Genomic DNA, 12,944 nt, shown 5'->3' on the forward strand with positions numbered 1-12,944 from the left:
ACACAGGATGTCTGGGGACAGAGGGATGCACGCAGGAAGTCTTAGAAATCATTTGTCTGACGTGGTGCTCGCTGAGGTGATCTGCGCTCAGGGTTAGATTCGATGGTGCACACTCCTCCTGAAACATGCAGCTGTACATCTCAGCCCTGCTAGTTTTTGGAGAGTGGTCCAAATCTTTCGTGCCTGTCCCCAGGGGGCTGGCGTTTCCTGGGCGGTAAGATCAATGAGATCTACGCATTTAGTGACCTAAAAAACCTTAATGCGGTCAAAGGAGGGAAATAAAAATGCTTTGGATTGTAATTAAGGCTTTCTGAACGGTCTGTTGAAAGAACTTTTCAACAGAAAGTTAGATTTCAAGTAAATGTTTTTTTCATTAAGAACGTGTTTTTAACACAAAACATTGATCTCCCTTAAGTGTAAAATTAGAAAATTGCTCAGCCTTCAGGGCCACGCCACCGCCGCCGGTTTCCTCAGGTTGTGGTCTCCGGTGTATCGATGCAATTATTCCCTTTATAGCTGAAAAGTTTTCCCAAACATAATGTGTGTGTGCCTGCACGTGTGTAAAACGGGGAGCTTGGAGACGGGTCCTCGAAGGGGTCCGTAAGCACGTGAGTCTGAGCAAAAGCAGTTGTTGCCCATCACCACCACACAATAGCTTCCTGATAAATACACACTAGGTGTTAACCCACGTTAAACTGAAGACTGACACAGATAACATTGGAGCGACAGAAGAGGCCCCGTGCTCACCCTTACAAACTGATATTCCCTCTGTGAAGAAGGATCACACCTCTTTAGTGATCCATTTGCTTCCTGACTGGAAAAGTTTCCTACTGGTAATAGAAGATAGTACTGCAACTGCAATCTTAATCAAAACATTTAAAATATTAATATTAAAAGAAAATTCTTTAAGTGTTTTCAGTGTAGAAGGACAGAGAGAGGCTGCAGGAGCACGGGGAGGTGCCTCTCCCCCCAGAGCTCTCAGGGATGTTGACCAGCCTCAGGCTCGTCGTGGCCAAGGAGCTCAGAAGCAGCCCCCCTGTCTGCAGATCCTCCAGCCCTGCTCTTTCATACATCGGTATAAATTATGTTTAGAAGCGGCACTGACATTTTTAATTAAGAATATACAACATATTTCTTACTGTAGGCAGCAATTAGAAACACCAATTTCAAGTGTTCAGAATTTGATCTCTCTATTTCTCTGCGGATGGAACGCGCGAGCAGGAGGGCAGGTGGCATTTTCCCCTGGCAAATGCCTACAGAGCCCCTGGGGGTCACCCCCTTCTACACCAGGGCTGGACCTGTCCACTGAACCCGTTGGGTTTGTAGATAATTACTTTTTTTTAAATTACTCTGTATATTGATTCCATGATCAAATTGTTCTGTTTCGTTGGTGTGCTTTCGTTGTCAGAAGAGGTTGGGTTTTTTTAAGGTCAGCAGCGTGTTTTTCCAGAAATGATCCACAGGGGAGATGATGAGCTACTGGAGCTTAAATTTTCCTGTAACGTTCTATCAGCTGCCTTCTCTCGATATATATATTCATGCATTCTGAAAGGGGTTGTGAATGGCTTTCTTCACAGGGGTACAGCGATAGGGCTAATGAGCTACATTATTAGAATGCTAATTGGCAAGTGTTGTGCAGGATGACCCAAAACGTCTTTGTTTGAAGTGAACTGTGTAGGGGAAATTCAAGGCATGGGAAGACTCCCATTGAGCAAACGGCATTTCTGGGAAGATGTAGAGGAAAGGATTCAAAGGCTGCTCATTTTTACTGCGCTGTAAATCTTGTGTAATTTTCTTGATCTTGGTAAAGAGCAGAATTTGGTTCAGTGATAATAAAGTGATTTCCAAGCAGATTAATAATTGTCAGTTTATATAAAAGCATGGGTTGTCTCGTTACACAGTATTTCTGCTTTAATGTTTCAGGGGTTGTTACAAACTGAAATGCACAGAAATGACAACGTCAGTCTGAATTTACAGATGAGATGAGACGAGGCGGAGGTCCTGGGGCAAGAGCACTGTTGTCGCTGGTGCTTACGGATGGCTTCAGCACTGCGGAGCTCTGAGGCCCGCCTGGGAAAGCTCTTCCATCATGGAGAGCTCTCAGATTATGAAGAGTCTGCTTTTTGCTGGTTTACTAACTCCCACAGGGAAACAACTCGAAGCAGACCTGCTGAGGTTTTCCTTCCGAGTAGAGCATCTTTTTTCTACAGCAGCGGCTTTGCCTTGTGCGTCCTGGACAGGTTAAGGAGGGCAGTGCCCGGGACAATGTCCCTGATCTCTGTGATCAAGCAGCCCGCGCAGCTGTTCGGTGGTCGGGGTGTCTGTGCGCGGCGTCCTTCCTACGGCTGTTCTCGCAGCCCTGAGAAGGAGCAAAGAGCTCTCCCGGCGCGTAAACATCCGGTAGGTTTGTGCGCGGCAGCAGCAATTCTGTGTCACGTCTGCCCCCCTCCCAGCCCAAGACCTCAGGGGTGCCACCCCACACCTTTCTCAGGAAGAAAAACTGCAGGCGGGCTCCCAGCAGAGCCCCAAGTTGAGACCAAATCCCCACCGAGACCCCTGTAGGGGAAGGGGCCGTTCCCCGGCGCGCCTTGCACACGCGGGCCGGAGCTCCCAGCCTCGGCTGCCTCGTGTGTGCCGCTCGCAGCAGCGTAGGGAAAACCAACAGGAGTCCTTATCCTCCACGTACACATTCAGCGTAACCGGGCACAGGACTGGCACTGGCGTTGTCACAGCCTGCTCCGCAGAGCTGCTTTTAAAGAGAATCATTCGTTTAATCACTCGTTTTCCAAAGTACTCCCGGGCATTGCAGATTTGGTTGTCACTGAGTCTGAAGTGTTCTTCCCGAATCCCTGTAAATAATAAGGACGTGTATTTTTGTAATGTACCAAACTCAGTATTAGCCTGAAGAATTAATTAGTGGGGAAATCTGTTATAAAGCTAACTTTTTTTAAAAAAATTCATTATATTTGTAAATTAATATGTTTGTGTACTCACCCCCTACACAGATATACAAATAGACTTTTCTGTGCATAGCATTAATTTGCAAGGTTTGCAGCAGTCAAAACCTTTCAGGGAGTTGTTATACTGATAACGTAATAGCAAACGAAGAAAAAAATATATATTTTTGAGCATACTCTAGCATAAATTAGCAGGAACCTTTTCTTGGTTCCTGTCAGGGACCTCATCGTTTCACTTCTGATAGAAAGACCAGATGGGCAACAAAACACTTAAATATTATCTGGAGAATCAAATTTTGAGCGTAAATGCAAATTAGCCAGATTAAATGTAATTTCTGTGACTAGTTCACAGTGCTGATAGGAACAACCTTTTTGTCAATTCAGGCTCTTTATGAATAAAGATTTCACGTAACAGGCCCGCACAAGTGTACAACTGTGTGATAGTATCACGTGTCACCACAGGCACGATGACCCGGAGGGCCCGGCCGGGGCTGTCGGCGCGTGGGGGGCTCCAGGCCGGTTGCATCTGTGTGGGACGGTGCTCCACACCTTCCACAGACCTCTGCTGTTCGTAGCGTTTGGGTGTTACTGTGCTCCACTAAAAGAGGATTTTCCTGCTGAATTCGGGGGAGCAGGATGTCTCCTTGTACCTCTCATCTGCTCCACGGCAGCACAAATGTCAGGGCTTCTGTCCCGGGCGTGTGGTGTCCAGCTTGCGGGGCCAGCCCGAGCCAGCACACTTCACGTTTGCTAGTAGCCAGGGTTAACAGTTGTGCCACATATGGGGACAATCACAAGGCTTTAAAGCCTGGTCAGGTGAGACTTTGAAGCGTGGTCAAGATGACTTTGATTAGCAATAAGAAATTAATCAAGGCTAGACTTTGATCTCTGAACCCCAGAAGATAAGCAGGACATCCTGGACCATCAGGAGAAGGTCTGGGATTGTGTTGAGGACGAGTTGTTTGGCAACCTGGCAAAGGGACTAATCAGAGGCAGATGTAGGAAATTTTGTTCTGTTGGTGGCAGCTTCTAAAGGCACATTGTCCCAACGGCCAGTTTCCTTGCTGTAAATGAGAACACACCTTGGGGATACAACAAACCCATGAAATGAGTGTCGGAATGGAGATACCAGTGTGCATTAGCAACTGGTAAGAGGACTGTCAAATATTCACACACTGTCAAATCAAAGCAACCTTTCCAACCTGTGCTAATTGTGCTGAGGGAGAGACTGTAGAATCCTAAAGGCTGTCAATTTATAATTTAACAGGTTTCTGAGAGTGTTAATGGTAGCTGTGTTTCCTCTAAGCTGCTGAAAAGGTCACCTAGGAAAGAGAAGGGTGTTTCTGTAGGCTGAAGCAGCGCCTCCAACCCCGAGAGCCGGGGCTGCGCTCTCGCCCTTGGGCCACCCTTCCCCCCGGAGCAGCCCGGGTTGGGGCCAGGCTGTCACCCTGCATTTTCTGCATTTTCTGCATTTTCTGCTTTAGCTCCACATTTACAGCTTGACTGGGTTCCTCTCCGCTTCGGAACCTTCCTTCTTAAATGTCACTGCTACTGCCGCAGCCGACCTCCTGTCTGTGACCTGGGGGCTGTAATAAGAAATGATGCTTGTGAGCAGCCAGGCTCTTCACAGATTGTAATGTTTTTATTATTTTTCTGTCTCTCGGAGCTGTTTTCATTACCTGTTCCCACTGCCCTGGTACAGAACAGGTGAAGCAGGGGCTGGTTTTATTCCCTGCTCTCGGTGCAAGGGCGGTTCCCAATCCATCACTTGCTCTCCTGAGGCGGCTCGTGAGGGACCGACCCGGGACGGGTCCGAGCTCAGCCCCGGCCTGGCAGGGGCAGGTGCCCCCCGCCTCCCCCGGCCGCAGGGCCCCGGCGCCGCCAGCACACGGCTCCATCTGCCGCAGACTGATTCTGACAGTACAAAGAATCCGTCACGATTTGCCTCGGCCGAGGGGAGCTGAGTGCCTTCTCCATCTGCGGGTCACACGGGAGCCCTCCAAAAACGAAATTCCCAACCCCCAGCTGAAGGTTTTACTTCCTCGGGGCCTCTCTGGCCCGGGGGCCGCGGGTGCCTGCGGGACTCCAGCCGTCAGCATCCTGCTTACACCTTACACGTGGGGGTTCCTGGCAGGGGTAAGCGCTTCCAAAGCTTTCAAAATCCACGTTATTGCAAACATAGAAGACAAATATTTTAAAATCTTTTCTTTAGTTGGAAAACAAATCGATGCTATTTATGTCTTCTGGGTATGTAACAAAAAGTGATGTTATCTAGTATTTTATATATAACACAACATGTAATTATACCTATTGTACCACGCTTTCCAACACCACGACTGTCCTCTAATAGATTTGTCTTTTGAAAAGGCGTTCTAACATCCTTTACCAATTACATGAAAAGTACATGTAAATGTATTGCAAATTCGCTCATAACCACCATTTACCCAAATGAAATACCCCCAGTAATTAGGGGATGATACCAGCAATTAATGTAAACCAGGTTTCTAAAGGGCGAAACAGTTTTCAGTGCAGAATCAGCCGTTACCCTAAAAACAACGTGTGATTAAAATAGATAAATTCCACCTGTCCTGGTGGGAGTAGGAGAATCAAGGCCATGCAGCCTCGTGCTGCGTTTTGGATGGTACAGGAGCCATCAAATAGGTTTGATTACAAATCTGCCTCTCATTCTCTTACATACCAAAATCCAACATGAAAAGGAAATGCTATAGACTATGCACATATATGTGTGTGTGTGTGTGTAAAATGAATAGTATTCAGTTTATTTCCAAAAGATTTTATCACAGATAAATAACTTGTAATGGAAGGAAACAGCTTTTAAAACCCTGCTATTGAGCATCAAAGGATGAGCGCTGTTGGTCCTGTGGCGGTTGTTTATGGTGCTTCTGTGCCAGATTTCCTCCCATCTCCATTAAGGAAGGGAGGGGAAGGCTAATTGTGCTGCAGGAGCCCCTGGCACTGCCTTACTGAGGCGCTGGCGCCAGACACCCCGCTCTGCCCTACATTCGCCTGCTTGTGGCATGAAACGGCGAGGAGAGTGAACAGAAACGTTCAGGGTGAGCTGTGCTGGCTCTTAGCTCCCTGGCCCGGCCTCGGGCGGGCGGGTGATGGGGGGCGCGGGCTGCGCGCCCCGATCTGGGCCGGGCCTTGGCGCAGGAGAGCGGGTGCCTGAAATCCCCCCCCGCCCCGACAGTGCCCGGCCCCGGGCTCATCCCAACCCCCCGAAGATCTGAAAAGCTTCAAGGGGGCCCAGGGCCCCCGGAACAGCGTCCTATAAATATTTATGAAGTGAAACGCTCTTTTGCTCATGAATAGTTCTTTTGCTTAGCGCGTATTCCCGGGTTTTATCAACATAAATGGATAATGTTGGGCAATTTTCTTTTGGTTGGTATATTTGACTATTTTGAGGGGGGAAAATACCCAGAATTTTCCAAATCAGTACAGTCAGGAGCAAAATATACCATAAACATATTCGCTGGGATATCTTCCAAAAATTGCTCTCAATACTTAAGTGCCAAAATGCAAAAAAAAAAAAAAAAAAATTAATAATTTAGTAACCAATTAAGTGGACAGTAGGAGATGTCTAATTGCTGATTCCTGAGATTCCTGGAGCTGGTAGCGGATGCTTGTGCCCCAGCAGCCATGTGAGTGTGGCCTTGGCTGCCGTCGGTCCTGCTGCCTGCTGCTCGCTGCTGGGCTGGCAGGGCGAGCTGTGGTTTTATAGTCCAACTCGCTTTGCCCACAGCACTCAGCAGTTTTTTAGCTTTATGCAGGATGATGTTCCTGTAGAAACCTTTGAATTTTAGCAGAGACTTATTTTCGCTCCGTAGAGAATTAAACTAGGGAAATTGCGTGACTGGTCTTCAACCACTCATCTGGCTCACATAGTCGGGTATTAACAGAAAATAATGTCTTAAAAAATAAGGTGCGCCTTTTCTGAGCTGTGGTTGCAGCTGTAATTTGTGTAAGTATGGAAAGATCCATAACTATTATTAGCCTGATCTTTACCTACTGTAAGTCACCGTAATTTCATTGCAAATAGCAGAGGGTTTCCTCTTTCTCCCCAGGGAAGAAGAAAAAAAAAAAAAAAGAAAAATAAAAAGAAGAGGTTGTCCCTTCTTCCTCAGCAGGGACCTGCTGCATCATCTTCCCCAACACAAAACGTTCACCATTCTGTGGAACCTGTTTGAACTAAATGGCCACTTTTTTTTTTTTTTCCCTATTTGAGATGGTTAAATAACCCCCCTCAGGATTTCATTCTGCTCACGATTTCTCGTCTTGCTGCTTTCTCACCCCTTCCCTGCCGCGCAGTAGTTGCCCATGGGTTATCTGCATTTATGAGAAGCAGGGTTGGATCTGCCATAAATTTAGTCGTGCGTGTGGATCTAGTGGGAGAGGAAGGGGAACATAAAGAGGAAGCCAAGCCTGGCCCGTTTTTCTTCACAAGAAAATTAAATTCCAACTCTTTGTTCCCGGCACAGATGATCAGTGGGAAGAGAGGAGGGGATGTGCCCTCAGGCAGGAGTGCCAGGGCCCCGGCGGGGGGACCCAGCCCAGCCCGCGGCGGGTCGCACAGCGCGGGCCCAAGGGCGGGTTTAGTGCCCCCGCTACGTCCCGCAGAGGGCAGCGGGGCTCGGGGTGTGCCAAGGGCCTCAGTCTTGTACCCGCAGGCTCTCCCTCGGGTACAATCTGCTTTGGAAACCCCTCCCGCGCCGCTCGCCCCCCGCGCCGTGCCCAAGGCGGGGCCGCCGGCCTTGCTGCGGTGGCACCAGGCGGGGCTCAGCACCAGGCTGAGCCCGGGCTCACGGCGGGCGCTCAGCCGATGGGTGCTGGGTCTGAAGCCACCGACTCAACGTTCCTTCTTGTCCTTGCGGGCAATCCCGCCCTAAGCAGGACGGCCCAGGCCGCAAGGGTCGGGCGGGCTGCCTGTGCGTTCTTCTTCGGGTGCTCGAGCAAATAGGATTTCCTGTTTTCAGCCAATTTAAACTCGCACCCGTGTTTCAGTTGCCGTTTTATTATTCCTTGAAGATTTCTGCTGGTTCCCCAGGCAGCTGTAAGCGCCGCACACCCCCCGCAGACGGTGGCTGGTGCTGGTCCCACGGGGCTGGGCCCCGTCTGCTGGACGGCCCCTGTCCCCCCGCCAGCCCCCGCGCCCCACTGGGACACGCACGGGCGGGAGCGGGCAAAATGGGACCTTCAGCTCAGGGAGGGGTGTTTAAACAAACTCCCAGCAAATCCCTTTAGTACCATTTATAAATGAAGAACTATCTCTATATCTGCATCTCTCTATCTCCTTCCCTTGCAGCCGGGGTGAGAGGCTGTGCATAATAATAACGGGCTAATGGCGGCAATCATTCCTTTTCCATGTGAAATTTTGTCCATAACCTTTGATGAATTGCATTTCTGGATTGCTCCATTTCAGTGAAGCTGCAGTTTTTCACCAGCAGTGAACGCTCAGGTGCACAAAGATTAGAGCTCCATCCATTACCATTTCTGAAATGCTTCTTTTGTCCCATTGTTACAGCTTTCTGAAAAATAAAAAATAATCTCTTCAGCAGAAGCTTGCATGGTGAGAGAAAGGCTAACTGCATTCCTTTTAAAATAAGCACACGCCAGCCCTCCCGGCAGTGCCCCAGACAGCACTCCAGTGACATTTGAAATGGCAGCAGCTGTGACCCTCAGTGAGCGCCCAGCACCGCCGTTTGCCTTCACATAAACTCGTTGTGACTTCCTCACCCTGCCCGGCTGCTTTGGAGTGATGTTCTCAGGCATAAAGCAACGTGGCATCTTTGAAATTCAGTGTTACTTGCTCTTGATTTCTCAGAGTTCCGTGTCTTTTTAGGAATTGCTTATTAAAATGATTGGGTTGTTGTTTTCCATGTGTGAGCAGTGCAGCCTCTGTCTCGAGACCGCCAGGGCCCCTCACCCCAAGAAGGCCATTGAATGACTCGAGCGTGGCCAGAGAAGGGCAACGGAGCTGGGGCAGGGTCTGGAGCACAGGTCTGCTGGGGAGCGGCTGGGGGAACTGGGGGGGTTCAGTCTGGAGCAGAGGAGGCTGAGGGGAGACCTCCTGGCCCTCTGCAACTCCCTGCCAGGAGGGGGCAGAGAGGGGGGATGAGTCTCTGGAGCCAAGGCCCCAGCGCCAGGCCCCGAGGGAATGGCCTCAAGCTGCCCAGGGCAGGGTCAGGCTGGCTCTGAGGAAGGATTTCTGTGCAGAAGGGGCTGTTGGGCGTTGGAATGGGCTGCCCAGGGCAGGGGGGAGTCCCCGGGATCCCTGGAGGGGTTGAAGAGTCGGGCTGAGCCAGCGCTGAGGGATCTGGGGGAGTTGGGAACGGTCAGGGGGAGGGTCATGGTTGGGCTGGAGGAGCTGCGAGGGCTTTTCCAACCTCGGTGGTTCTGGGGTTTTCTGACCTGCAGGCTGAGCCGGGCGGGCTGGGAAGGGTTAATTCATTCCCCACACAGTGCAAGAGGGCTAGGAGGTTTGGGGGGAGAAGGGGTAAGGAACAGGCTCCTCTTCCTTTTGATTCATCAGCTGAGCTATTCTGCTTTCCGTGTGATCGCCCTAGAAATTCCCTTTCTGCCCGATGCTGGTCTGGTAACAGAGTGTAAAACAGAAACCGGGGAGGAACGGCCCAAGAACGGAGACACGAAGGGCTGGGCCAGCCCCAGGGCACCATCCTTCCCACCTAAGGGCATGAGGTGCTTCTGGGGCTCCTCTCCTCATCTGAATCGGTGGAACTGGGTGGAACTGGGTTTTGCTGGTTATTAACATGTCCTCTTGGAGACACAGCTCCCTTCCCCGTCCCTTCTACTGGCCAAAGCTCTCCGCAGGGACGCCCCGTCTCCGGAGGCGCTCAGGCTGCTGCGTGGCCGCGGCCGTGCCCGCGCCTGGCAGCGCAGCTCAGCAGCTCTCAGTGTCCTGGCGACGGCCGGGGACACCGCCCTTGGAACCCGGGGGGATTCATTTCTGCCCGGGGGTACGTGCCTCTGCCTTGTCCAGCCCCCACCAGCTCTTTGTCAGCTCAGAAATTTCGCTGGGCTTGCCTCGGCCTTTCCTTCCTTTAGTTTCTGGTAGGGGAATGACCTGTGCCCCTCCGTGGAAATAATAATTCTCACACAGCCCATCTGGTGGGTGTTTACGGACTTGCCCGCAGCAGTGGCAGCGTCCCAGCACGCCACTGGGACGTCCCCGAGGCCACTCACCCCACGGGACCCCCTGGGGGAGGGATGTGGGCGCTGGGGAGGCGCCTCAGAAGTTGTGTCAAGCTAGATGGGGCAAGTTTTAAACTCATCGTCATCGTCCTTGTGTTCTGAGCGTTACCTGAGAACTATTAGGGGAGTATCGCTTAAGAAAAATAAATATAATGTATGGTACAGCCTACAGAAAATTGTACATTTAACATTTAATAAAGCTTTTTTTTTTTTTTTTTCCCAGAGAAAAAGCAGCAGTTGGATAAGCCTACTCCAACTGTAGACTTAATTAAGAGCTACTTAAGACAATCTGGCAAACCCCATGAAATGGGAACGTTGTAGTGCTTGGGACTACAAATCACGTGTTGGGGAGGGAAGTCCAATGTAGTTAATCCTCATATTGATTTTACTCTGCAGGTACCTGCACCGCTTCCAAAACTTGTGTGGAGTTTATAAAGCTACGAAGAAAATCCCTTGATAGTGAAGTTGTAAAAACTCCCCGGATACTTGTACATCAGTGATCTGTTTTAAAGCGGACAGTGTGAACAGCAAAGGGAGCTAAGCTGCAAAAATGTAAGAAAACGAAAGTGTTGTACTCGAGTAATGTGACATTTTAAGTCAAAGGTTATGGATATTGATATCAGCATATGATTATATTATAAAAGTAATTTGAAAAAATTCCAATTCTACCAGACGCAGATACCAATGCTGGGGTTGCATCGACGAGCGACATTTTTACTTCTGCATTTCACGCGTAAAACGTGTCCCTTTTGAGTTCTGCTTAAATACTTAGTGTCTTAAAGTATTTTATTTACTTGGAAGAACTGGGAACAATCGTGGAGGTAGCTGCCTGCAGTCCGGGGCATTACTGAACGGCTGGAAATCTGCAGGAATGTGGATGCTGGCATCTCTGAAAACGCCTTAAGGGAGAGGCCCGAGGCGGCGGCTCCGGCCCTGGAGCTGCTGGGGGCGACCGGGCCGAGCCCGGGGGCTGCGGGGGGCTGCGGGGGGCTGGGAGCCAGCCCCGTGCTCCCGCCACGCTCTTGCACGGTGTGAGTCTGTGTCCCGAATTTCAGTTCCCTTTTCCCATTAATTAGAGTTTCTTAGTCATGGAGTTTAATTAAAAAGCTGACTGTACAGGACAGGGACATGTGTAAATAAGGGATTACGCTTGTGTATGTGTTAATATTTATATGTAAAAAGTTATGTACATAGGAAAGAAAAAAGTGGCCGAAAGAATCTTTTCAAAGCTGTTTCTTTCTGACAAATGCACAGACAGGAAATCTGCGCAAACGTGCTCCTTAATTTCGACATGAGGGTTTTCGCTCAGTTCCCAGCCCCTCTGCGCTCGCTCCCGCTGGGGTTTGGTACGACGAGTCCCGGCCGTGGCACGGAGCCCTCCTGGAGCCCTCCTGGTGCCACCCCGGGACGAGCCGTGCCCGTCTCCTTCGCTCTCCTCTCCCCTCCGGGCCTTGCCCATCTTTTACAAACACCGTCTCAAAGCCACGGCACCGCGGCGGGGGGACCGGGCCTTACCCCAACCTGGGCTCTTCCCCGCGGCCCCTCGGTGCCGGTGAAGGAGCAGGGAAGGGTGGGGGGTTGCAGCGCAGGGAGGGACCCCGGCCACCCGCCCCCCAGTTGCGCGCGCCTGCCCCTCAGCCAGCGCCAACCACGCCAGTGTCTCACCTCGAAGCACCTTTTCGAAATTCCCCAGACGTCCTCCCAGTAACCACCGGAGCGGAGCGGTGGCGGCTCCGGGAAGGGCAGCGGGCCCGCGGGCGCCTTGGCTCGGGCTCTGCCGCGGCCCCGAGCCCGGCGGGACGTTCCCTGCCCGCGCTGACCCCCTGCCCCGCTCGGCCACCCGCCGCCCGGCCCCGGCCGGTGCTTCCCGGTCAAGCTGTCGGAGGACTGTGGTGTGAGTGAAAATAACCTGCTCTAGTGCTGCCCGTAGCCTTCGGCGTACCCCGAGTGCCTTACACAGCTTGTGAGCAAAACTCCCGACCGGGAAAACGCACCCGCGGGCCCCTTCGCCCCGACGCCACCGCCCCGCGCCCGCACAGCCGTGGGTTTAGTGTAGACTCAGGAAACCGAATTGTGAATCTGTGGATTAAATCCGGTTCTCAGTGTTGTACATTTTATAAAAAGGAACCGTTGTAAACTTATGCAAAATGTAAACCAGACAAAACATTTTTTTTTGGGGGGGGGATTCTTTCCACTGGCCGGCGTGCCGTGACTTGTGCTCTCTGATATAATCCTACCACCCACATCCTCGATACGTAACGTTTGGTTCAGTGCAAAACAGTAATTGAGAGGCCTAAAATAGGGCTGGATCGATCAATTACAGAATTTTACACATATTTTTGTATTGTGATTCATATGATATATATCAAGAGACTTTCTATTCATTTGTAAAATACATAAATTATTGTAAACTTTTAATAAAAAGACCTGTTTTAAACCTTCCAGTGGGGTAAATCTTTTGGGTTCTTCCCCCCAGGCTGCGAAGCGGCCCCGGACGAGTCACAGCGACTTGCCCGGTTTTTGTTCTGCGGCACAAGAACTTTTTAACGGCTTTTTGGGTTCTGCCCGAAAACCTGCCCGAGCCGCGGACAGCGAACTCTCCCCACACCCCCCCGCCGACGTAACTCACTCCCCCTCAGCCGAATATTCGCTTTTCCCGTTTCCCCACCGTTCCGCCGCGGCGGGGGGGGGTTGCCCGGTGTCCGTGGCGGGTGCCGGGCGAGCTGTGGCAGCCCCGGTTGCCCGGCGGGGCGAGCG

General features: G+C 51.0%; 1 protein-coding gene across 18 annotated transcripts in view; it reads left to right on the forward strand.

The window, feature by feature from the left end:
* The window catches only part of JAKMIP3 (Janus kinase and microtubule interacting protein 3), a 92,868-nt gene extending 80,263 nt beyond the window's left edge, over window positions 1-12,605 (forward strand). For 17 of the 18 annotated variants that reach the window (XM_074907987.1, XM_074907991.1, XM_074907986.1 and 14 more), the window contains one exon: window positions 10,584-12,605. The gene's annotated coding sequence lies outside the window, so the exon portion shown is untranslated. Of the gene's footprint in view, window positions 1-8,499; window positions 8,836-10,583 lie in introns of those variants that run through there. The other variant, XM_074907992.1, reaches the window with a different exon arrangement.
* Window positions 12,606-12,944: the final 339 nt, after the last annotated feature.

This window comes from Athene noctua, chromosome 5, assembly GCF_965140245.1.
Source record: "Athene noctua chromosome 5, bAthNoc1.hap1.1, whole genome shotgun sequence".
Taxonomy (NCBI): Eukaryota; Metazoa; Chordata; class Aves; order Strigiformes; family Strigidae; genus Athene; species Athene noctua.